Consider the following 24,623-nt stretch of genomic DNA (forward strand, 5'->3'; position numbering starts at 1 on the left):
AATAAGGCTGTAACGTAACAACATGTGGAAAAAGTCAAGGGGTCTGAATACTTTCCAAATGCACTGTAGATCCTAAGGTTAACTGACAAGACAAAGCATGAACAAAGAGATGCCCACTAGGCCAGAGGCCTAGGAAATTAGAATTGATCATACAACCTTCCTCCGTGGACTAGATATAGTATAAGAGACAGAACAATGGTGTTTCACTCCATTTATAACATCTGAAGGTCAAACGACTTATAACATCTGAAGGCCAATCAAACGATACCAAGTTTACAGTAACCTGAACACCCAGGCCCAATCTCCACAGGGTGTCACAGCATATAAAGGCTTGTGTGGGGAGTCCTTTAGGCTTGTGTGGGGAGTCCGTTGAGACCAACGTAAATAAGACAGAATTCCTGAGAAGACAATAAAATCCCTTTGTATAGAGTAATTTAGAGTTCCACCGGTACAGATACAAGTTACCATAGAGATCCTACATCCGTATAGGATGGCATAAAAGTTATCCTCAGAGGACAAGTTTAGATAGATACCAGACATGTCTGCTGTAGGATTATTATATCACATTAAATCGGTCCTCTGGATACTGTAGAGAGAGATATATAATTTGGCCCCTTTGAGGGGGGAAGGGCTGACTGATCCTTGGGAATTGTCTGTTGTGTCTTCCTTGTGTGCCTGGGCCATTTGCAATTCAGCCCCAGATGACAGACAGCACATACTGTATCTCATTTACATAAGTATTCACACCCCTTTGCTATGAACCTCCAAATTGAGCTCAGGTGCATCCAATTTCCTTTGTTCATCCTTGAGATGTCACTACAACTTGGTAGGAGTCCACTTGTGGCCAATTCAATTGTTTGTACATGATTTAGACAGAAACACGCCTGTCTATAGGGTCCCACAGTTGACAGTGCATGTCAGAGCAGAAACTATACCATGAAGTTCAAGGAACTGTCTGTAGATCTCTGAGATGAGGCATATATCTGGGGAAGGGTATAAAACATTGGGCAATGGAAAAAGTATGGATCTACCCAGACTCTGACTAGAGCTGGCCATCCAACCAAAAAGGACCTTGGTCAGGGAGGTGACCAAGAACCCAATGACCACTCTGCCAGAACAACAGAGTTCCTTGGCTGAGATGGAGAACCTGCCAGACGGACAAGTCTCTACAGCACTTCACCAATCTGGGCTTTATGGGAGAGTGGCCATACGGAAGCCACTCCTGAGAAAAAGGCACATGACAGCATACCTAGAGTTTGCAAAAAGGCAAGTGAAATCCTCTGCGAGCATAAGGCAAAATACTCTGTGGTCTGATAAGACAAAAATGTAACTCTTTGGCCTGAATGCAAAGCGCTATGTCTGGAGAAAACCAGGCACAGCTCATCACCCGTCTAACACCGTCCATACCGTGAAGCATGGTGGTGGCAGCATCATGCTATGGGGATGCTTTTCAGCGGCAGGGACTGTGAGACTGGTAAGGATAGAGGGAACAATGAATGGCGCCAAATACAGGCAAATCCTTGATAAGAAGTGCAAACAACCTTAGATTGGGGCAAAGATTTGTGTTCCAACAGGACAATGACCCCAAGCATACAGCCAAAGCAACGCTGGCATGACTTCAAAACAAGAATGTGAAATCCCTTGATTGGCCCAGCCAAATCCCAGACTTGAATCCCATTGAAAACCTGTGGAAAGACTTGAAGATTGCTGTTCACTGCAGCTCCCCACTTAATTTAACAGATCTTAAGAAAATCTGCATGGAAATATGGGAGAAAATCCCCCAATCCAGATGTGCAAAGCTGATACAGACATACCCATAATGACTCAAAGCTGTAATCGCCTAAATGGTGCTTCTACAAAAAACGCAATTCTGATTGGCTGGGCCTGGCTACCAAGTGGTTACCCTCCCAGGCCCACCCATGGCTGCGCCCCTGCCCAGTCATGTGAAATCCATAGATTAGGGCCTAATGAATTTATTTCAATTGACTGATTTCCTTATATGAACTGTAACTCAGTAAAATCTTTGAAATTGTTGCATGTTGTGTTTATATTTTTGTTCAGTATAATATGCGTATATGCTAACGACGTGCGACAGACACTGGGAGCTAATTGAGGATATAATTACATCAAACACCCTGAACTGAAATGGATATTTGTTCAATGAGGAAGTGTCATATTAGCTGCACTGTGACACTTCAGCTGTATTTATAATATTTGAAAACTGGAGGAGAGCAGCGGGGAGGATGAGGTGGAAAGGGGAGTGGAAAATGAGTCTTTAAAAAGGACTTATTTGCAATAGATAGATAATGCAGCAACCATGTCGCTAAATACAGCACTCTGCGGCCTGCTGACTATCAAGAGCGGGCTCTTCAACAAAGTGCTTGTGGATTGTGCTAGACATGCATGAGGTCCCTGGTTCAAGTCCAGCTCCTGGCTCTATCCCCCAAATTCACAACAGCGCGTGTTAAGCATTTCTTTGTGTTATAATACTTAATGTCATACAGTAAAGAGATTTTAGCTCATTAAAAGGCGCTATACAATATAGCATAAGAGCATTATCACAGTATACACCAGGCATACACAATACCACCTTATCAAACCGATCAGATATACAAGAAGCCTCCTCAGTCAGCTGATTACACATTCATGTGTGACAGAGTTTCACCATCGGACTATTGAGTTGTGGACTGAATGAAGCCGCCATCTTGACAAGCACTCAATCTCACTACTGTGCCAGATTACAGGGTATCAAGATAAGCTCTTGATACCCTGTCACTCTCCAGAGGTCTAAATAGCCCCATGTAAAACCATCAAAATATTAATGAGCCTTCTATTGCAAAGTGTACTCATTTTGAGGGAACTTCCCACAGAATGATTGGCAAACAACCATTCATTCGTGACATTCTGGACAACAGAGTTTGAAATGCCGCACAGAGTAAATCAACGTAGTCTCGCTGAAATACAAAATAAATATAATTGAAAACGAGAGAGAGAGAGACAGACAGACAGACAGAGCGTGAAAGAAGAGAGACAGAGCAAGAGACAGATGTTGCTATTGTTGCCCAAATGTTTATTGTCGTGCAAAGGGTGTGTTGGTGAGACTGAGAGGGAGGAAGAGTGTGTGGTGGAGGCATTTGGTTTTTCACTCCACTTCACGTCAGCACTCTCCTCCCACACAATAGGAAACAAACAAAACACACTTCAAAATAGGTCCAACGTGGCCTTGATCACATCGGCATCTCATCTCACAACCAACCTGACAAGAGGCACAATGGTACATTCTGTGGTGTATGTATGCAGTACAGTGCCTGTCTAGTGCTAGTTGTACATCTCCCTCTCTCTCTCTCCCTTTATATTTTCCCTTTAGAAGGCAGCACCTGTATGTACAAATCTTTCCTTCCACTTAAAAGGGCCTCTCTGTGCATTGTCCTGGAATACACACACACACACACACACACAATCACTACACGTGCTTTTACCACACACACACACCCACCCACACATGTATGCACACAGACAAACGCTCTACAGTCTTTAGCCTAGTGGTTAGAATGTTGGGCCAGTAACCAAAAGGTTGCTAGTTCGAATCCCCAAGGTGAAACATCTGTCGTTCTACTCTTGAGCAAGGCAGTTAACCCCCCCACAACAACAGCTCCCCGGGAGCCCAATGTGGAAGCCCCCCCGCACCTCTCCAATTCAGAGGGGTTGGCTTGAAAGCAGAAGTCAAGTTTCGGTTGGACCTCGTGTGCAATTGATGATACAAAACATGTATTTATTAAAACCTTCTATTTCTCTTTCTCCCTCTCTTTTACACACACACACACACACACACACACACACACACACACACACACACACACACACACACACACACACACACACACACACACACACACACACACACACACACACACACTCCTACTATACAGAGTTGGGTTGGCTTGTCCACTCTCAGTGGAGCCAGTGTTTGTGATAATTATCCCAACCCGAATGTTGGCACACCAAGAGGGAGCCACAAGTCGCACACAAAACTCTCAGGGACAACAAAAAAACACCAGCTGCAGGAGTAAAACGTAAACCCTCCCTCTGCTTTCTCCATCCCCTCTTTTTTATCGTTCCTGATAAAACTGATTTTCAAATACTTTTCAAAAACTTGGCCTTGTTAGTGAACACAACAGGAAAAACACGGCTAAATATAAAAGCCCAAACTTGGGGTATGCCTGTTCCATTTGCTCTCGGCTTGTGCAAGTCAACGTAAACAACGGGCTACAGCCAACGGAGAAGTCAGAGTTCATCAGTTCACCCGTGTTGGCCTGTTGAAGCGTGGGAGCGCATGCGGAGGAGGCTGTGTCTGTGCTCTCACTACGTTTACTAAGCTCGGTGTTGCCATAACACCCAACACATTCTTCAGCATATTGCTGCAATATACAACATCAACAAGAATTACATTGATTTGAATGACAAGTCACTTTGATGGTCTTCAGTTGGTTGGTCAAAACATACAGTGCATTTGGAAAGTATTCAGATCCCTTGACTTTTTAGACATTTTGTTACATTACCGACTTATTCTAAAATTGATTAAATAGTTTTTCCCCCCTCATCAATCTACACCCAATACCCCATAATGACAAAGCAAAAAAACAGTTTTTAGACATTTTTGTACTGTTGTTGGCAATGATTACAGTCTTCTAGGGTATAATGCTACAAGCTTGGCACACCTGTATGTAGGGAGTTTTTCCCAATCTTCTCTGCAGATCGTCTCAAGCTCTGTCAGGTTGGATGGGGAGCGTCGCTGCACAGCTATTTTCAGGTCACTCCAGAGATGTTCAATCAGGTTTAAGTCCTGGCTGGGCCACTCAGAGACTTGTCGTAAAGCGGTGTGTTGGCTGTGTGCTTAGGGTCATTGTCCTGTTGTGAGGTCCTGAGTGCTCTGGAGAAGGTTGTCATCAAGGAACTTTCTGTACTTTGCTCCTTTCATCTTTCCCTCAATTCTGCCTAGTCTCCCAGTCCCTGCCGCTGAAAAACATGCCCACAGCATGATGCTGCCACCTCTATGCTTCACTGTAGGGATGGTGCCAGATTTCCTCCAAACGTGACGCTTGGCATTCCAAGCGGGCTGCCATGTGCCTTTTACTGAGGAGTGGCTTCAGTCTGGCCATCATAAAGGCCTGATTGGTGGAGTGCTGCAGTTCTACTGCTTCCAGTTCTACTGGAAGGTTCTCCTATCTCCACAGAGGAACTCTGGAGCTCTGTCAGAGTGACCATCGGGTTCTTGGTCACCTCCCTGACCAAGGCCCTTCTCCCCCGATTGCTCAGTTTGACAGACGGCCAACTCTAGAACGAGTCTTGGTGGTTCCAAACTTCTTCCATTTAAAAATGATGGAGGCCACTGTGTTCTTCGGGACCTTCAATGCTGCAGATCTGTGCCTCAACAAAATCCTGTCTCAGAGCTCTATGGACAATTCCTTCGACCTCGTGGCTTGGTCTTTGCTCTGACATGCACTGTCAACTGTGGGACCTTATATAAACAGGTGTGTGCCTTTCCAAATGACACTAAACAAATCAATCAATTGAATTTACCACAGGTGGACTCCAATCAAGTTGTAGGAACATCTCAATGATGATCAATGGGAACAGGATGCACCTGACCTCAATTTAGTCTCATAGCAAATGGTCTGAATACTTATGTAAATAAGGTATTTCTGTTTTTTATTTTTCATACATTTGAAAACGTTTCTAAAAATCTGTTTTCACTTTGTCATTATGGGGTATTGTGTGTAGATTGATGAGGATTTAAAAAAAAATAAAAAATACATTTTAGAATAAGGCTGCAACGTAACAAGATGTGGAAAAAAAGTCAAGGGGTCTGAATACTTACCGAATGCACTGAAAATTGAAGTTAACACATTTGTAATAGAAAAAATCCTAAGTTCCTATACCAGCCTGTAAGACCATATAAAGTATTCTTGTCCTATGATGAAATTGCACTGTAGGGCTGATCAGCCTGCCTTTATCTGTGGGTATGAGTTGGGCAGTCAGTGATGCTCAATGTTCCTCTTCCAAAATAAGGAAAGCCAATACAAGGGAGGGAACAGCTCCAGGAATGCTTGGAATTCTGAAATGTTGTTCTCTAGGGAAAGTTTATTTCTGTCTTTCATCTGGAACCAGGGGAAAGTTTCTCTCTGACACCCGTTCTTGTTCCTCACTCCACAGGTACCCACTGTATATTATAGCCTCATTATTGTAATTTTATTGTGTTCTTTTTTTTGTGCTAAACATTTTCTTAAAACTGCATTGTTGGTTAACGGCTTGTAAAGTAAGCATTTTACTGTAAGGTCTACACTTGTTGTATTCAGCACATGTGACAACTAAAATGTGATTTGATTTTGATTTGAAAAAAAAAAAACATGAGATAAATTTGAATCATCACGTGGTTGCTATGGGATTGGATAAATATTGACTTAGTAAATTAGTAGCCCTAAGTAGCCTATGTGAAGGAAAAACACCACTATAATGCTAACTCTCCTAAGGGATATTGGTGTGATTTTGAAGATGTTGACATGATGATAAGAAATTGCTTGTTGCCATGACCATGTATCCAAAACTCTTCCCAAAAAGTATTAAAGTTGCAGTCATAATATTAAATAGTTATTATCTGTGTGTGTGTCAGAAAATATCAAATTAACATAGCTTGCCCAGCACATTAGCATCAATTAGTATGTTAGCTAGGTCTGTAATCTGGGAATTGGCTGAAAATATCAATATTGCCAGGGAAATGTAGGCTTACCTCTCTCTTTTCTCGTCAATAACGGTCCTCCCTGTAGGATACTCGGTGAGTAGCCTAACTTTCAGTCTCTCTCTCTCTCCCTCTCCCTCTCTCTAGTTGTCTCTCTTGTGCGTGAGGTTCCCGTTGTAAAACCAGAACCGCTTTAAAATATATCAGTACTGTAGAAATAGTAGCCTACTCATTTGAATTCCCGTTGGGCGAACACGTTTATGGAGCTCCGCAATGGTGATGATAGGCTACATTTCAATCAGTTTTACATGCACTCCTTCTCCAGTACAAAAGGTGTCAGTAACACCATTTATGTGTCCCTGTTTTACTCTGTGGTTCTAGACGCAGTTCCAGGAAGTGTTAATTAACGTCATGGTAGCAACACTAGCTGGATCACCATTAATACTTCCGGTTTTCGGATTTAGCCTCAAAAATAAAAGTACGCTGTAAACACTATGTGTATGCTATAGCATCCCATTGGTTCCTGCATGAACGCCACACCTAGTGCACTACATTGGTTCCTGTATGAACACACCCGTATCCCCCTTACGCCTCGATCACACCGACAGGGTTTGCATTTTGTATACACCAGAAATACATTCATTTCTGATGGAACTCTGCGTTTGCCTTGCATCATTTCTTTGCATAGGCAGTTGCAATGCGTTCCCTGTGGTGCATACGTTGGATTTATCGAACATATGTGTCAAACTGTATGTGAAGACCGAAATGGTAGCAGAAGGTGAATGTTGAACTTTTGTTGCACACATATCCAGATATGCTGCGTACTATTTTGCGCATTCGCTATCGGTGTGATCAAGGCATAACGCTTCGAACACACCGACAGGGAAAGACATTTGGGTACACCAGAATTACATTAATTTCCAAATGAAACACTGAGTTTGCCTTGCAGCATTGCGTTGCAGAGGCAGTTGCAGTGCTTTCGGTGTGGTGCACATTATGCATCAAACCGTATGTGTCAAAGTATGAGTAGACGGTTTGACAGAAATGGTAGCAGAAGTTGAACGTTGAACTTTTGTTGCACACATAACCAGATATGCTGTGTAGCATTTTGTGCATAACAGTGTAGGTGTGATCATGGCATAATAAAAGCCTACTGGTAAAAAAAATATGCAATTCATATATTTTTTTTTATAAATCATTATTTGCATTGTACGATTCTTGTTTATTTACTGGTGCTGTTGTTAAAGGATGCGATTTTGAAACGTAATGTTTATGAAAAGTCTTACTGTATATTTGTTGTATTGCACAAACAAATTGCACTGTACAGGAAAAACAATAGATTGTGTGTCTATAAAACTCGGGTCCAGCCTACTCACTAGAGTCCCTAGAATACAAATCAGATGAGTTTGAACAAAAAACTAGGTCATAGGAAATGTTGCTGGGCTTTTACTGTGGTCAAATGAGGTGCCTGTACAGTATATGGTACAAATATAGCACTGTACATGGAAAAACTATTCTTTGTGCCGATGTAAAAAGTGGGGTGGGGAATACTCAGTAGGGTTTGTAGAATCTATATATGGTTTCATTTCAGTAATAATACGGAGTGTTGCTGGCCTTTTACTCCACCCATTACATTGGCCACAATGCAAATCACCTCAGTGGTGGTTGGTGCCGTTTAAAATGAGGGAGGATGATTTTTTTTAGATTTTTTTTTTTTAGCTTATTTCTATTACAGCATATTGGATGACTGTCATTCATTTGCCCAGCTCAATGTAACATCGATAGGTTTAGGCTACTACATGTTCCCTGTACCCATCATGAGGTTGCTACAACCTAGCCCATGAATGAAAGTTTACAACGTAGGTAGACAGGTCGAAAGAATTTTGAGTCATCAAAGTGACAGACAGTGACACATTCAATACCACCTTGCACACTCTTGCCTGCATCTAGCTGATTTAGGTTGCAATCATTCAGTCACAAATGAGAGTTTCTATTGGCAGTAGAGGTGCGTGGGTAAAATCACTGGGGAAGTCAAGCCCCTCATATTACAACCTATGTGTTGTGATAATTGTGTTGTTTGCTCTATAACCTGTTAATTCATATGCCTTGCGACCGTGATATATAGGCCTAAAGCAGAGACAATAAGAAGACACAGTGGCAGAATAAATTCTTATACCACACCTTTGTTTTATCACAAGACCAGATAACAACCTCTTTCCAGTGAATTCCACAAAGCATATTGCACGTACAGTAACGGACAGGTACATGACCTACAGCATGGTCAAGCAAGTTCATGTTTTTGACATTTTCGGACCAATAAACAACTATTGATTTTGAACCACAGAGAGTTACAGCAAGTCACAATTAGAAAACAGGAGCTGCCTCCACTATTCCAGCACCATTTCAACATCATCAAATCACCTACGCTTAGTCTAATACAGTGACAACTAAAAGATACCAAAAACAATTTAGTCCAATCAACGTAAGCTAAATATGGTGTGGCTGTCCATGGTTCTGATTTCTGTGTGTGTGTGTGTATGCGTGTATGCATGAGTGTATGCGCGTTCATGCAAGAAGAAAACATGTTGACTCACCCTACTTGTAGAGAAAAGCCAATGCCATCCTCCTCTCTTTCATGTTGACGAAACTGTCATACAGTACACACTTTTATTTTTTGTTGTCCTAGGCTACCGGGCTAAAATGCTTGCTCGCTAGCCTAACTTCCATTCATGGGCAAAGTTAGCTAGTTAACACTAGCCTTCTACATCTAGCTACATATTGAACTTCCATCCTCTCAGGCCAGGGGCACAGCAATGTATGAATTAATGGTTGGATCAGAATCTGCGTCATAATCATTGGCCAGTATGGAGAATTAAGTAAAACCACAAATCCAAATCCCTATTTCAATCCATGGCTAATTTTGGAAAAGGACAATTTTAGCTAGCTGGCTATCTAGCCCTCGGAGGACAAAAACACAACGAGATGCAACAATTCAAGTTTTTCTGTAAATTATGTATGTTCTCAATGGGATTTGATAGGATTCCAGCTGGCTTCACTTGTCACTTTTCTTTTGGTGCTCCAGGACCATTCACAATTGAGCTTGCTTAGTTTTACTTTTTTTTGTCAAGGGACGCCAGATGCTCGCTCGCTTCTCTTGCCTTCAATGTCACCGGCGGCAACAATGTCATACTCGTTTGGACCAGACAGCATCAGATACATGGCCTACACGTAGAGACAGAGGTCGCTGTTTCACTCGCTTATATGCCTTCTCCTGTGAGATACATTCAGCCTCTTGCAAAAATTGAAGAAAAATTCTGAAACACAGAGAGACGAAAGATCATATTTTTAATATATTAATTTTTTTATTGGTAAATTTTGGGTGGAAGCCTGGCTTCCCATGGCATCTATGAATTTGCTTCTGTTTAAGAAAGGTTTTTCAACATAATCGGTGAAATGAATACACCCCTGATCACACGCAAACACAGTTCATTTTCATAGCAGCCACATAAAAACAGCATGATCACTTTCCTCGTTGTATATATAATTCCTTCTCACAACTATCTACGTGCTCTCCTCCTCTCACCTTTTCACTTTTCTTGTGGACTTCAGTGCACAACACATCAGCTGTCTCTCACCAGGCAAAAAAACTTCTCTCTCGGCATGTCCAGCCTACTCATTATCTCAGCCAATCATGGATAGTGGGAAGGTTGCCTCTTGTTCTGTGGCTTAATCAACAAGGCTCGTAATTTAACAATTTTATTCATATTTACAGATGACATACAAGTTTGTTATTAAGGCACATGAAAGTTCACATGTTCCAGAAGGCATTTCTGCCCAATAACACATTTTTATAAAACATTAGAATTTTTAAAAACTCTCCTGTGAAGTTGTGACTTGCGGAGATGGGAGAGGCAGGACTTGTAGCGCGATCTTCGTCACAAATAGAACTGACTTCTATTTTAACGCTTGGCAACGCAGACGCTCGTTGGCAGTATGGGTGCAATAATTGAATAATATAGATTTCAAAATGTATTTTGCAACACTCGCGCACTCGACGCGAGCGGTGTAGTCAGCTTGTTAGAGGGAGACAGAGAGCACATTCTAGAGAGATGCAGCCTACTAGTGAGTCTTCGCCACACACCCCTTCACTAGAAATTGTGTTGACATTTTAAATTAGGGATGTCATTTATGAAAATATTAAGCTGCATTATTTTTGACTTTTAGAGTTTAGCCTACAACAGAAAATGCATGTGAAACATTGATGTTCACTGCCTGGCAGAGAAGTCTAGACAATTCTGCTGGGTTGCGCGGCAATAAAGCGCTGCATTTGTTTTTTTAAAAGTATCTTTCGGATACCTATGGGTATACCCGATACAGACCTGACCCGATTTGGATCCAATTCTCCCTCATCTCGGATATATTTTGAGTCGGATCTGGTCCTGAATCGGATGGGGTTTTGATTTTAACGCAAAAAAAATGTGGGTTCTGCCCGGTGTCGGATCGGAATTTCACAGATCCAATTCGGTTCCGATTTTAATTTCGGGATGTGAGAAGACCTCTAATATACAGTACTCACAGTCACTGGTTCAACTTCAATAAGAATTTCTTATGGTGGACATCACAAACCTGGAATTCAGCCTGCAGAAAGACAGAATGCATAGTCATGGTAATTTTTAAAAATATAACCTCAATAAACAAAATAGCTACTTATTTGAAACAATGAATAGTTTTCAAAGTGAATGAAGCTCTCTCATCTTTTGCAAATTAAAGCATGTTCTTCCTACACCCAGCATAATTATGAAACAGACCATCAATTCTGTGTCCAATGGATAGAGACAAAGGAACTTCATCAAATTCTCTTTTGCTGTTCAAAAAGGTTTAGACCGCAACAAGCTGACCTTCCTCTGCCCATTCAAACTCTTGCACAGCATCACACACATAATTCACTAAACACACTGTTGCAGACTGTTCCAAACTCTGTTGTCCCAATGTTAGGGGAGCTATGGACTCTACTACTTCTTTTTGGGAAAATCATATTTTCCCAAATTACAAGAGTCGTTTTTGCCTGGTGAACTAAGCCATCAATCAAATGTAAGCCGCAGGATAGCTGACTTACAAGGGACATCATTGTCTTTTCAGTGGAACTAAAGGCAACATGTTTCTCAACTTTCAATGGTAGGATGTCTGATCTGTATTCAGCGAGGATTTGTTCAAATTTCTTTTCGGAACCAGTCCCAATACCTTTAAGCAGAAGTCAGTGGGTCCATTATCCTGGCCAAGCTTGACTGTTTCATCTGTTTCGATAGAGATGGTCTCTTCAGCATGCAGAGACCATACGGTTCCTGCATCAACGACCAGATATTTCAAACCGATCTTGTTAACCATCATCTCCTCTGTATCATTTGCCTCTTGTATCCTTTTCGAATCCAATCTTTTTGACAATCTTGCAGGTGGTGTAGCTTCTTTTTTCTTGCATTGTTTAGCCACAAGAGGTATTATAAACACTTACTTTTAAAAAATTTCATTTGTGACATGTTTTTCTTAACAATGCTAACAATACTTGTTCCACCATACTTTCTCCCTCGCCTCAAACTTTCCAAATGCCTGCTGTTTTTCGGTTACAGCTCATGAAGTACGCTTCATCACCTTCTCACCCTCATCTCCGCTTCTCACTTACCTCTTCACTATTGTTCTGGGGACGCGCAGCTGTAACTGGAAAACTGCCTTTCCACTCTCTGCTGTCTTTCAAGAGCGTGCATTGATGCTGTAACTACTGTAGCAAATCGGTTGTCTCCTCTCTTCAGTCACATGCTGCATTCTGTTGTTATGTGAACGATTGGCTGAGCCTTGGATACAGCCAGTATTGCTCCAAAAGTGCATCACTCGTTCGCTTACAGCCAATAGTGATCCAAAGCCCCCCTCAAAAAAACTTTTCTCATCGGATCTACACGAATCATGTAGGTCGCCAAAAGGTGACTAGTTTGCATCCCTGATGTTTACAGCTGTTTGACGTTGAGCACCAACAGTTGTTGAATTCGTTTTAATCTCCCTATCACTTGATTTTGTATCTTCTAACAGACCACAAATAAGGCTTTGTTTTGTTGTGTCATACCAATTTTCAGCATATGAATAACCTGCATCAAAGTGTCAGACCAAATGATAACTGGGGATATCTCCACCTCATCCTCCTCTGGCTTTATATCTACATCCATCTCACACCAACTAAACTAGATATCTGGGTGACATCCAGGGTCAATTTAAATGAAGCAAGTTAGGCTAGACCTAGTCATTTCCAAGTAGCTGACCAGGCCTATCTCCTTAAGCCTATCAATCAAATTTTCACAACAACAGTGAAAATGAGGAGATTCTGAGGAAATAAGTTCTATAATATTAGATATAACGTTAGTGGTGTAAATACAGTTGGTTCCAAGTGTAACGTTAGGCCTATAACAACTGACCAAGAGAGTAGCCTTCCATACGACAGTTGGGAATTTGAAAAAAAGTTGGTCCTACGGCAAAATACCTCATCTTCCAGGTGGGTAACTGGTTAGCTTAGTCCGACGGTGCATATCGAAACATTTAAAAATCATTCGAGACACTTAGCTAGCATCTTAGTCACTAAAACGTAGATATGTTGTGGTTCCGGGTAACCTAGCTTCCTTTTCCGGATGTGGCAACTCCGCTCAAGTGTTATGATTCCGGGTTCGTCTTTCTCGCTCCAGATTTCAAGTATGGTTAACCGCATACTTGGAGAAAATATTTTTTATAACTAACCCAAGATAGAGCTGTCACGTTCCTGACCTTATTTGCCTTTGTTTTACTTTATTTAGTTGGTCAGGACGTGAGCTGGGTGGGTAGTCTATGTTATGTGTTTCTATGTTGGGTTAAATGTGTTGCCTGATATGGTTCTCAATTAGAGGCAGGTGTTTGACGTTTCCTCTGATTGAGAACCATATTAAGGTAGGCTGTTCTCACTGTTTGTTTGTGGGTGATTGTTCCTGTGTCTGTGTCTGTTGCACCACACGGGACTGTTTTGTTTGTTCGTTCGTTTGGCTAGTCTTTCCTGTTCGTGCGTTCTTCGTGTCTTATGTAAGTTCTCAAGTTCAGGTCTGTCTACGTCGTGTTTGTTGTTTTGTAATTTTCAAAGTGTTTTTCGTGTTCGTCTTGTCTTTAATAAATATCCATTATGTCTGCATACAACGCTGCGTTTTGGTCCGACCCTTACTCCTCCTCCTCATCCGAGGAGGAGGCATTAGACAGCCGTTACAAGAGCCTGTCGTTTCTAATGGGAGCAAATTAATCATAGAACAAGCAAGTAGGTGGGCAAAGTCACGCACGAGATAGTGAAATCCTATTGGCACGTTCTAGCATTTATTTGCATATTTCCGTTAGGGAATGACTACTCTGATGTGTCCGTGTGCAGTAACTCAATTTGCCCTTGCAGTCCTTCTAAACAATGCAACTTTGGCAAAGGGTAAAGTCTACAAAATGCAGTCCACTTTGTTTGTTACAGATTATAATTTGGGAAACAGAAAACTGTATGGAGATCAAAATGTTTCATCGATGAGAAAATTTGCAGAATGTTGACCAAAATCCATCTCTCTCCATCTTCTCCCACTTACCGGCCACTGGGCTTCCTCTCATCACCATATTTGGTAGTGAGTGGAAATGCCAACCGGATGCTTCACATTTATACACCCCGTGAAATATCTGACTCATTGTTCTATCTGTGCTTTGAGTGTGTCTGAAAGTGGCCGTTGCGAAAGAAGGGGGAGATCAACAGCGATGGGTGTAACATCAGTGTTCCATTATTGCTTAGACTGGCCATAGGGTGCACCGGGGGTCAGCTTAATGTTTACATAGCAGGCTAAGAGAACTAACATAGCAGCTGCCAAAGAAGAAGAAGAAGAAGAGTTTGCTCAGATTGGGACATGCTGTAAATGGTGGACAAGATAAAAAGGAAGAAAGTGAAACATTTGATGTATAAATATGGAGTAGGGGATTGCACAAGCCTTCTGGAAGATCTGGTGAAGGAGAAGACGGTGGACAAGAAAAAAAGGAGAAAAGTGGAATATATTTTGAGTCAATATTGAATGGAAGATCTCAGAACCTTTGGAAGACTTTGAGGAGGAAATTGAACGTGACGAGAGTGAGGATGAATTAACTGTGGCAGTTGCAAGTGAGGATTGCCGAGAAGAAGTTGAGTGTAGAGGGAAGTAGTAGGGTGAGGAAGTTTGGCATTGAGTGCAAAAAGAGGGATTACGTGCCCAAGTAGTTCAGAGATGGAACCTGGCGAGAATGAGGAAAGTGAACTCGGTGAGAACCGCTGAGTTCGGGCATCATCCCAAAGATGATTCTGGCCCAGTGGGAGTAAGATTTGTAGAGAGAATGGATCCTTGCATTTTAACTGATTCATATTTTTTTTTAACCAGGCAAGTCAGTTTAGAACAAATTCTTATTTACAATGACGGCCTACCCCAGCCAAACCCAGACAACACTGGGCCAATTGTGTTCCCCCCTATGGGACTCCCAATCACAGCTGGATGTGATACAGCCTGGATTCGAACCAGGGACTGTAGTGACACCTCTTGCACTGAGATGCAGTGTCTTAGACCACTGCGCCACTTGGGAGCCCATATGTGGTGTCAGGCTGGGTGGAGGAGAGGTTAGGAACTGTTGAGTTGGTGAAGGTAACTCGGAGTAGACTCATGATGATTTATTGTGTTTCCTCCACTCAGAGGGAGCGGGTGCTACGGATTACGAGATTAGGGACAAGAATTGCGACTTGCTTTGCTCTCCGGAGCAGGGCGCCTATGAAAGGTGATACAACGGGGTCGGCATTAAGTGTTGAGGCGGAGAGCCGGTGGAGATTGTGGGGAAACGGAAAAGGCATTATCTGTCATGCTGAGTTTATATGCCAGATAAGGTCAAGGTAGGAAGTGTCAGTTATCCCGTGAGAGCTTTTGTTCCGAAAATAATATGGTTTTAGGTTTCAAGTGTATGGGTATGTTGCAGCAATGTGTAGGAGGGAGATGCCTAAATGTGAGAAGTGTGCAGGAGGGCATGAGACGATGGAATGTGTGGAGAAAGTTGTGTGTAAGTTGTGGGGGTGTGTGTTAGATCGGAGGTGTCCGGTGAGAGAAAGGCAGATTGAGGTTTCTATGGTTAGAGTAGTACAGAAAGTGTTGTATGCCAAATCAGTGAGAAAGTGGTAGAGGAAGATGGGTACAGGGTGATGGATCCTGAGAGGATTCCTGTGAGTAGGCAAGAGAGAGTGATGGGAAGAATATGTGCTTCAGTAAGGTGGACTTTTTACCAAGTTGCCAGGGTTGTCAATTGTACTGCAGAAATGGACTGAAAGTCACAGAAAAGAGTGGTTGTGGTGGTAGCGGCAGAGAAGTACTTGGGATTGCACAGATTTATTGCATAACAGCTACAGGGGGTGTTGAGTGGTAGTGTTATGTCCTCTCAGACCGTTGGTCTGGAGTAGGACTAGATAGAATTAAATAGTGGAATTGGGTGGTGTATTATTTAGTAATATTTTTTTTGAGAGGGCTAATAGTTAGCAGGGCAATTTTTATTTTTCACAATTTTGTATTACTGTATCAAAGAATTGAATGTAGTTAGGCCGTGAATGGCCTCACACACCAGTACAGTAGGTGGCGGTGTATGCAGCTAAAAGTGAATGCTATCCGCCAACCAACTCCCAAAGAAGAGAAATGTAGCAGGCTAGGAGAATTAACATAGCAGGTTAGGATAATTAACGTGGCAGGTTAGGAGAATGAGGTTAAGGTTAGGAAAAGGATTAGGCTTCGCTGAAATGCGTAGCAGGTTTGGATAATTAACATGGCAGGTTAGGAAAATGAGGTTATTAAGGTTAGGAAAAGCGTTAAGGCTTAGCTAAAATGCTACAGTTGTCAACAATCTACTCACAGTGAAGCCCAGACACGCAAAACTGTCTTGAGTGGCAGCAAATCTGCCCAATTAGCTGATTCACTTTCCATACACCCACATCTGCTGATCCTCCCACTTTTGTTGACACGTCCACTTTCAGACATGCAACCCATGACCCATGATACTCCAGAATGGACATTTGCATCTGCTGCTTTATTTTGCAGTCAAGATAAACAGTGTAATATCGCCACCTTATCGTACTGGAAGCTACAGTGTTAACTTTATGGCTCGACTTCTCATCCAAAAGCTACTTTCCATAACACCTAAATGTCATAATACACTTGCTAGCTCACTTAACCACTGAACACTCCCAAACAAATATAATAATAGTGTATTAATAATACTAGTATTTATGATTTTAAGTACAACTTATAAAGGCTTTAAATAGCATTCATAAAGGCTTCATAAACACTACATAAATACTTCACAAATTGTCTATGAACGCATGTCATACTCTACACATGGTGTGTAAACATACATATTGAGTTATGTCACATTTGGCAATTCACTCTACAGTGGCAATGGTTATGTAACCATTTATAGTATGACAAAAACGTAGAAATGATTTGTGAATGTGGTGCTTGTACTTGGTTAAAAGTATTTCGATGTTGTATTAGCCCAACAATACTTATTTATCTATCCAAACACCAGTTGCCAAATTTGAATCATCATCCCATAACTAACATATGCATGTGAAGAGAGTAGCAATACAAATAACTGAAAGTAATACAAAAAAATGAAAGTTTAGATAAAGGCTACAGAGACAGATAGCCAAGAATGGAAAAGCTGGCTGTATGATGTGGAGATGATTGGACAAAAAGATTGCTTAATTAAGAACAGTTGGTGAAGACAAAGAAATCCTAATAAAAATCTTATGGACTAGTCCAATGTAAACTCTTAACATACAAAACTACATTACAAATATCTCTTTCACAATCCCCATATAAAAATACCAAGTTGTGAGATTTATGTTCCTTGAAAATATTTACAGGCTCATGCATGTCTACAGTTCTTTTACAGGTAAAAAAAAAAGGAATACAATCTTATAAAGATACATTTATCAACGAAACACTCAAGGATGTTGTTTATACGAGTCGGGTAGAATACTGCTCTTACTGCTGCGATATATCGGGAGTGTTAAACAACCGTCATTTATATTTCCGTTGTTTCATTTCAAATAGTGAAACACCAGAGAGCTCCGCTATCCACAGTCAGATGCAGTCGAGTGAGCTGCAATTATTTATGAGTGATGAGTCTATTTCCTGTGATCTCATAACTAGTCAGAGGGTAGTCCAACTGTGAGAATGTATTTCTGTTCTGTACTTAATTGGTCCTTCACAAATTGGCAAAGATCAAGTCCAAATATAATCAATCATGAAAAATGATGTAATAATTAAAAAAATGTACCTTTACAACGAAGTGGACTCTTTTTTTTGTTTTTCTTTAGTGAAATAAAAAAAAGAAAGCAGACACACAGAGTGAAGGCCAAGGGAATCTGCAAAGTCCACCGCTCAGTCTAAATCCCGACTTTACTGCGTCTCTTATTAAATGTTAAGCTAAAAAAATAGGGAAAGCATAAACTGTCCTTCTACAGTTTAGTAATTTAGCAGATGCTCTTAACCCTGATTGCTCCTTTAAATCACTCTGGATAAGTGCCTTGCTCAAGGGTCCGGGCAGATTTTTCACCTAGTCGGCTTGGGACTACGAAGCAGCAACCTTTCGGTTACTGGCCTAATGTTCTTAACCGCTAGGCTACCAGCCGCCTAATTCACATAGGCTACAGGATTATCCCCAAATGAGCGGCGTTGTGTAACTAACTGGTGGTTGTATGGGGAACTTGTTTGTGGCTCTATCACTTCCTAAGTGTCTAAGAAAATGAAAAGAAAATGAAGAATAAAACACAAACAAAAAGGTATACAAAATATAGTTACCACACCTTAATCATCTAATTGGACTCTATTCTATATATGTCCAAGGTCTTGGCTAAACTCTATCATGGCATTTTGTCTAATGTCATATCTAGGTTGATCTTACTTAGCGGTGTGTTGCTTAGGGAACTATCCTAAGTTGATAACTACATGATAAGTCTACAGTTGTAAGGCACTAAAAAGTGTGACACCAAACAGGCCCCCGAGGACTGGAATTGCCCAGGCCTGGTCTACGGGGATGACTTATGGACCTCTGGGGAGAAATTAGTGAGTAATGTAGCTATAGACTCAAAGGGGTTTCAGGGACTATTTTCAACTTCACCAAGGCTGCGCACATGCCAAGGGAAAGAAACCCAAGTATCCCGGTAGGCTGCAACCTGCCGACCTCAAACCATATGCCATGGGGACCTGTAGTGGTTTTACTACACGTCAATGTCTCTTACAACATTGCAGTAGCGGCAGGTATAAAGGAGTGAGGAGCTAACCTCACGACTGAAGTACTCTATAAGCACTGAACCAGTCGTACGTGGTGTGATCATGGTTCATGACTTCTAATTACTTTCCTCCTGAATGGAGGGTTCTATTTATTAGTGGCATGTGTGTTAACCATCAGAAGAGTGTTTTGGAGATTCCCTTCAACGTGTTGCAATCTGAGTGACTACTACCTCCTCTGTTACTGTTATCTTTGGTAATTCGACATGTTAGGTCTCTAACCTTCTTATTCACTGTTGCTGGACTGACTTTTTGTTATGGGATTTTTATGAATAATGACTAAATTATGTATACATTTAACTTAGAACTATAACTAAACAGAATACTACTATGTTACTGTATGGATGTATGAATCTTATTATAATCATAATACTGAATATAATGTGTGTAGTTTTAGTCAAGAATTAGAACAAGGACTTTCTGTTCCTTGTTAGAACAAATGGAGCTATCATCAGACCGGCTGGAATGCTGTGTTCCTTACAGGACATTCTGTCTCTACCCAGGGAGGGGAGAGACCTTGGGCTTGTAGTAGATTGTATAACAGGTGGCAGACAATGTATGACAGGAAGACTTGTGAACTATATTGTCATTGTTTCTGAGAGGAGGGACATTTATGACGAAATGTGAGGTATATAGACCAATGTACAGGAAATGATAGGCAGAACGTTCCCGTAAAGAAACATTTGACTATTGTAGACTGGGCCTCTGTCTGTTTTTATTTCTATCAGTATCTTACAAATCCTGATATAACTGAGTAATTTAATTGAATTGGTTAAAGAACATGAGAACTTAATTCTCCTAACACTTTTGCTGGCATTGGTACTGTTTCCCAAGGAGTCCAGCTATCCTACCGATTTATTCCGAAATGTTATCCTACCGGAACACATGATTAAAGCATTTTACTACTTGCATTGTAGTTGAGACTACACATGGCAAGGAATGACTATTGTTTAAAAAAAAAGGTGGAAAGTCCACTTCTTTTACGACCAGTATGGACACCTCAGTGATATCTCAGATGTATCCTAAGGTTATCCCCGTTGAGGGGCTTGTCCGCTCCTCTCTGTTCTCGTGGGGAAGTTTACAACTTGATTTGTTTCCTGATCGGGCGGCCTCGTACAGTGTTGCACATAGTCTCGACCCCCTCCTTAATGGCCTCGACGAGGCTCATCATGGGTCTGGGCTAGTATTCCCCCCCTTTGTGTCTCGGGACCCCCGAGGCACAACCAAAAAGGTTGGGACCTTTGGTACAAGTTGTCAGCAGCCGCGTTGTTATTAGATTGGCTGTAACCTTTCAACCAAATCTCCTTTGTGCTTCAAAACGTTCAGCGGCTGTCGTGGCCTGCCAGTCACCACAGCGTCCGTGCGTGGCAACCGTTCCAGTACCTGCGAACTGAGAGGAGGATATCTTTCTGTGATATCGCACAGTGTGTCACCGGTTGAAATCACCGGGTCAGTGGCGGGACTGACACCGTTAGTGTCACCCCTCAAAGCGGAAACGGTATCATCGGAAGCAGAGTCCACTCTGAATGCTGATGCTTTGTTTCCTGAGACGCCCGCGGTGCTTGCGGAAGTGTCCGAAGGACAAGAGAAGTTAATCATAGCTACAGTATCGCATGACTCCAAGGAGGAGGGAAGTTGCTCACTTACATAGACTGCTGGCTCGAAATCATAAAAAGAACAGTCAAACCAGGTTTGCTGATTGAATGTGACGAGATATCGTAATATCTGCTTGAGTCAGATTCTGCACCAAGAGGGGTCGAAACGTCTGTTCCCCAAGGGGTCCTTTCGACAGATACTCCTCATGGATGACTGTGTTGCAGCCAGCGTTAGGAGAAGACAGTGTGGTCAGTGGAGACAGCACGGTTACCTGTGACCACAATTGGTTGTTTTTCCAATCCACCAATGGGACCAAACGATCCAAAAAGTCTATTCCGAGTAGCAGGTGTTCAGTGTCGAGGCTGGTATCATACACAGGGGGAACAAGCGATACGTTTTGGAAGTGTAGTTTCAGCATGAGTCGCATTGTGAGAGGCGAGGTAGTCTGAGTGAAACCTCAAAGTTTAGTGTTGCATCATTCCATTTTTAACCAACGTTTTGCTGGGTTCAAAGCCCTTTTGAGATTATTGAGGAATGTTTGAGAGATGAGCGATATTGTCGAACCAGAATCAGTTAGTGCATCACAGGTTAAGCAGTCCTCCAGGACTGTTTTGAGATATGGCCTCTTTGAGTTGCGTTTTGTGGTCATATTCCCCACAAAGTGGAGGGAATGTTCGCAACGGTGTGTCGTGGAAAAGTACATAATTAAACATGTTATCCCATGTTTTACTGTTTAAAGAATTGTCTCTTGTTATATGCTCGTGTTTTTTCTAACCGGATACAAACTTGCCTTAGTGGGACTTAGTCATAATACTGGGCGTATAGCTAAGGTCCGTTTGGGTGCGACCTCAGCATAAGGCATCCTGTGGGTTTACTATCTACAGAAAGACGCATGTATGGAAACATGCAGAAAGGACCACATTATAGTGTGTGTTGTTGTGAATATAGTTGGACAGTCGAGCCCTCGGGCTATCAACCTCAGGGTATCTTAAGTCTGCACAGACAACTAATTACCTTTTGCTGACTCCCACGTATACAGAAAGGGGTTGTATTTTCTCTATCAAAGCAGAGACCCCACTATGTTGGTTAGGCTTTCAACTCCCTGCCATTCTCGGTGATGGTTGATTTGCTTCATTTGTGCAAATCTTATAAAATAGTTGTTTGAAAGAATCTGCAGTCTCTCTCTTCCTCTCCTTTGATTAGAATTACCACAACAATTTGGTGACAGCGGTGGGATGCTAACTCCACTCGCTGATTGCTCCCAGGAGACCGAGGTTAAACTGTGCGCAGGGGCTCATTAGACACACCCCGACTAAACGGAGCAGAGAGGGACCCGCCTCGGACCTGCCAGGAGTGTTAGTGAGTGGATACATCATTCCGGACAGATAAGATAAATTAAGGGTGAGACTGATTTTCTTAAACACAACCTCCAATTAGGGAAAGTTAACTTTTAGAAAGTCCTGTTCTTGGAACAGGTCACGCGTGTTATAGATACCAGGACAGAGTCCTGATGAAAGCGATTCCAGAATAAGATCCTGAGGTACTATAGAGATACCAGGACAATGTCCTGAAGTAACATACCATGGGTTACCATCATAAGATGTAAAGCATGAGCTATGTTAAGAGATACCAGGACAGAGTCCTGATGAAAGTGTTCCGGGATAAAATCCTGAAGAAATAAGAAAATAGTCCTGCAGTTTGGATATTTATTTTATTTTAAATAAACATTGTAAAAGAAAATGAGTTAATCAGTGTACTTGTAAAACAGTTGGTTATGATTGGGAAGCAAGCTATAAATGTAAACCCTACACGGACATGTGCATAGGAGGAACTACCATATGGGTACAACAACATGACAGAGTCATTTTAAAATATTTTGATGGAGTAGAAATTACTCTTTAAATTATAAGAAAGAGGTTCCTAACCAAATACTGTTGTATTGTGTGTTTATGTCTGGGTGTGTGTATAGTGGAGTTTCACAATGGGAGCCAAAAGCAGTAAGGGAGAACCTTGCCTGCCCAATCTGCTGACTGGACCAGTGAAGGTAATGGCAGATGAATGAGGCAGGGACATTCTGGTCACAGGTACTGCTCTGGCACAAAGTAGCAGATTTTGCATTAAAAGGCACATTGAGTGACATTTTATTAGCAGAATGTAGAAATACATTTGAGAAGTTTGAGCAAACTAAGCAATGCCAAAGCATGTCGAAACGAAACTACCAAACAGAGGGCAGCGGGGGGAGGTTGGAAAACCTGAGACATTAGGACATTAGGTTTCCCATATTCTCCAGTAGTAAATTGGCAGATATTCAGTATTCGTTCTAATACAAGGTATCAGGTTCCGTTACCAATTAAAAGGCACAAATACCATAACTACTCTCCAGGGAAGTGGGTATCACCATCTTAGAAAATGGTTAAGTTGGCATATATTAGAGTGGTGAGTGAGTACAGCTACACACTGGCCACGGTCAGGAAGAGGTCAACTACAGCAAAACCATAGAGGCACTAAAGGAAGAGGTCAACTATAGCAAAACCACAGAGGCACTAAAAGAAGTGCATAGGCATTCTACCAATTCGGCTTGATATGGGGAGCCTAAAAAATCTAATTATGGATCAAATCCGGTAGCATTTCCCTGCTGACAGAAAATTCCAATCTAATAAAGAATTCAGATGCTATTGTGAGTTGGCACAATGACATAAAATAACATTTGTTTGTTACGCTATCCTTATGAACCACATAGCATGTAATTCCATCGAACTTGCTAGTATTTTAACTATATGCTATCCAATTACCCAACATTTATTGACTGGATTATTCATGTCATTCTTAGGTTAGCTAAATAGTATAGTTGTTGAGTGTTCTCAATGGATATTGTTAAATGGGGTGCTTTGTAAATTCACTCTGGCTATTTTGGGGGATTTCAGAGCACTCTCGTCTGAATGTACCAGATAGCAGAATAACTGATGAATTTACAAACACCTGTTGAATATGGCCGTTGTCAGTAAGCGTCAGGGAAAATAACATAATCAAATTGTTGCCAGCAGCACAGTTAGTCACCAACGCTTTGGATAACATGACAAAAGCCTAACCAGCTATGCTAGGGTGAGTAAATGGTCAAAATGAGGATGTGTTCTCTTATTTGTGTCTGGAAGTAGCAAGCAAGCTAGCCAACTTTAGCCAGTTAGCTTGGGTGCTGGAATGCCTTTGTGAGGTCAGAGAGCTTAGATAAACCGTGCTCCTTGGCCAGAGTAATAGAAGTGTAATAATTCAATTCTCTTCTTTATTTGTATTTACATACTAATTTGTTTCTGTTACGTGTCCTCCCTCTCCGGCCTCTAGGTCACCAGGCTGCTCGTTATGGTGCACACCTGTCACCATCGTTAAGCAAACCTGCACGTCATCAGACTCACCTGGACTCCATCACCTCCCTGATTACCTTCCCTATATACATCACTCCCTTTGGTTCCTTCCCCAGGCGTTATTGTTTCTGTTCCAGTGTCATGTCTGTACGTTGTGTTTCTTGTTTTGTATTTATTAAAACACTCTCCCTGAACTTGCTTCCCGACTCTCAGCACACTCGTTACAGTTTCTATTTGTCTTTGTTACTTTTTGATTTTATGAGTCTTATTTTTGTATATATTTTTATATTTATATAGTTTTAAATGCTAGGATTATTTGTGTTCCAGATGCGTGAATAAAAATGACAGTTAGTGCAGAACGGTGTTTTCTTTGGAGGGGGGCGCCCAGGGAGCCATACAAGCTAGAACCGCTACTGCTCTCCAGAATGCCCTCTCTTCCGACCATTTTGTGCACATTCATTGTTTCATAACTTCATTGTGTGAATATTTCTTTCCAGCTTGCTCCCTTTCGATAACCAGCGTGAAAGGGAAAAATGTCATGCTCGGATCCAATGGAAA

At 41.7% G+C, this 24,623-nt stretch overlaps 1 protein-coding gene and 1 long non-coding RNA gene across 3 annotated transcripts in view; one reads left to right on the top strand and one right to left on the bottom strand.

Moving 5' to 3' along the window:
• LOC139563311 (tetraspanin-4-like) overlaps nucleotides 1-7,059 on the bottom strand; it is a 112,508-nt gene extending 105,449 nt beyond the window's left edge. Inside the window, exon 1 of the mRNA XM_071381915.1 lies at nucleotides 6,788-7,059. The gene's annotated coding sequence lies outside the window, so the exon portion shown is untranslated. The remainder of the gene's footprint in view (nucleotides 1-6,787) is intronic.
• A 7,426-nt stretch (nucleotides 7,060-14,485) lies between these two features.
• On the top strand, nucleotides 14,486-24,259 carry LOC139563312 (uncharacterized). Of its 2 annotated transcripts, none has more exons than XR_011672527.1 (2): nucleotides 14,486-22,790; nucleotides 24,046-24,259. It is a non-coding gene; the product is annotated as an uncharacterized lncRNA (long non-coding RNA). The 2 variants fall into 2 exon arrangements; XR_011672526.1 differs by having other exon boundaries at nucleotides 14,486-22,750.
• Nucleotides 24,260-24,623: the final 364 nt, after the last annotated feature.

The sequence above is a fragment of the Salvelinus alpinus genome, chromosome 33 (genome assembly GCF_045679555.1).
Source record: "Salvelinus alpinus chromosome 33, SLU_Salpinus.1, whole genome shotgun sequence".
Taxonomy (NCBI): Eukaryota; Metazoa; Chordata; class Actinopteri; order Salmoniformes; family Salmonidae; genus Salvelinus; species Salvelinus alpinus.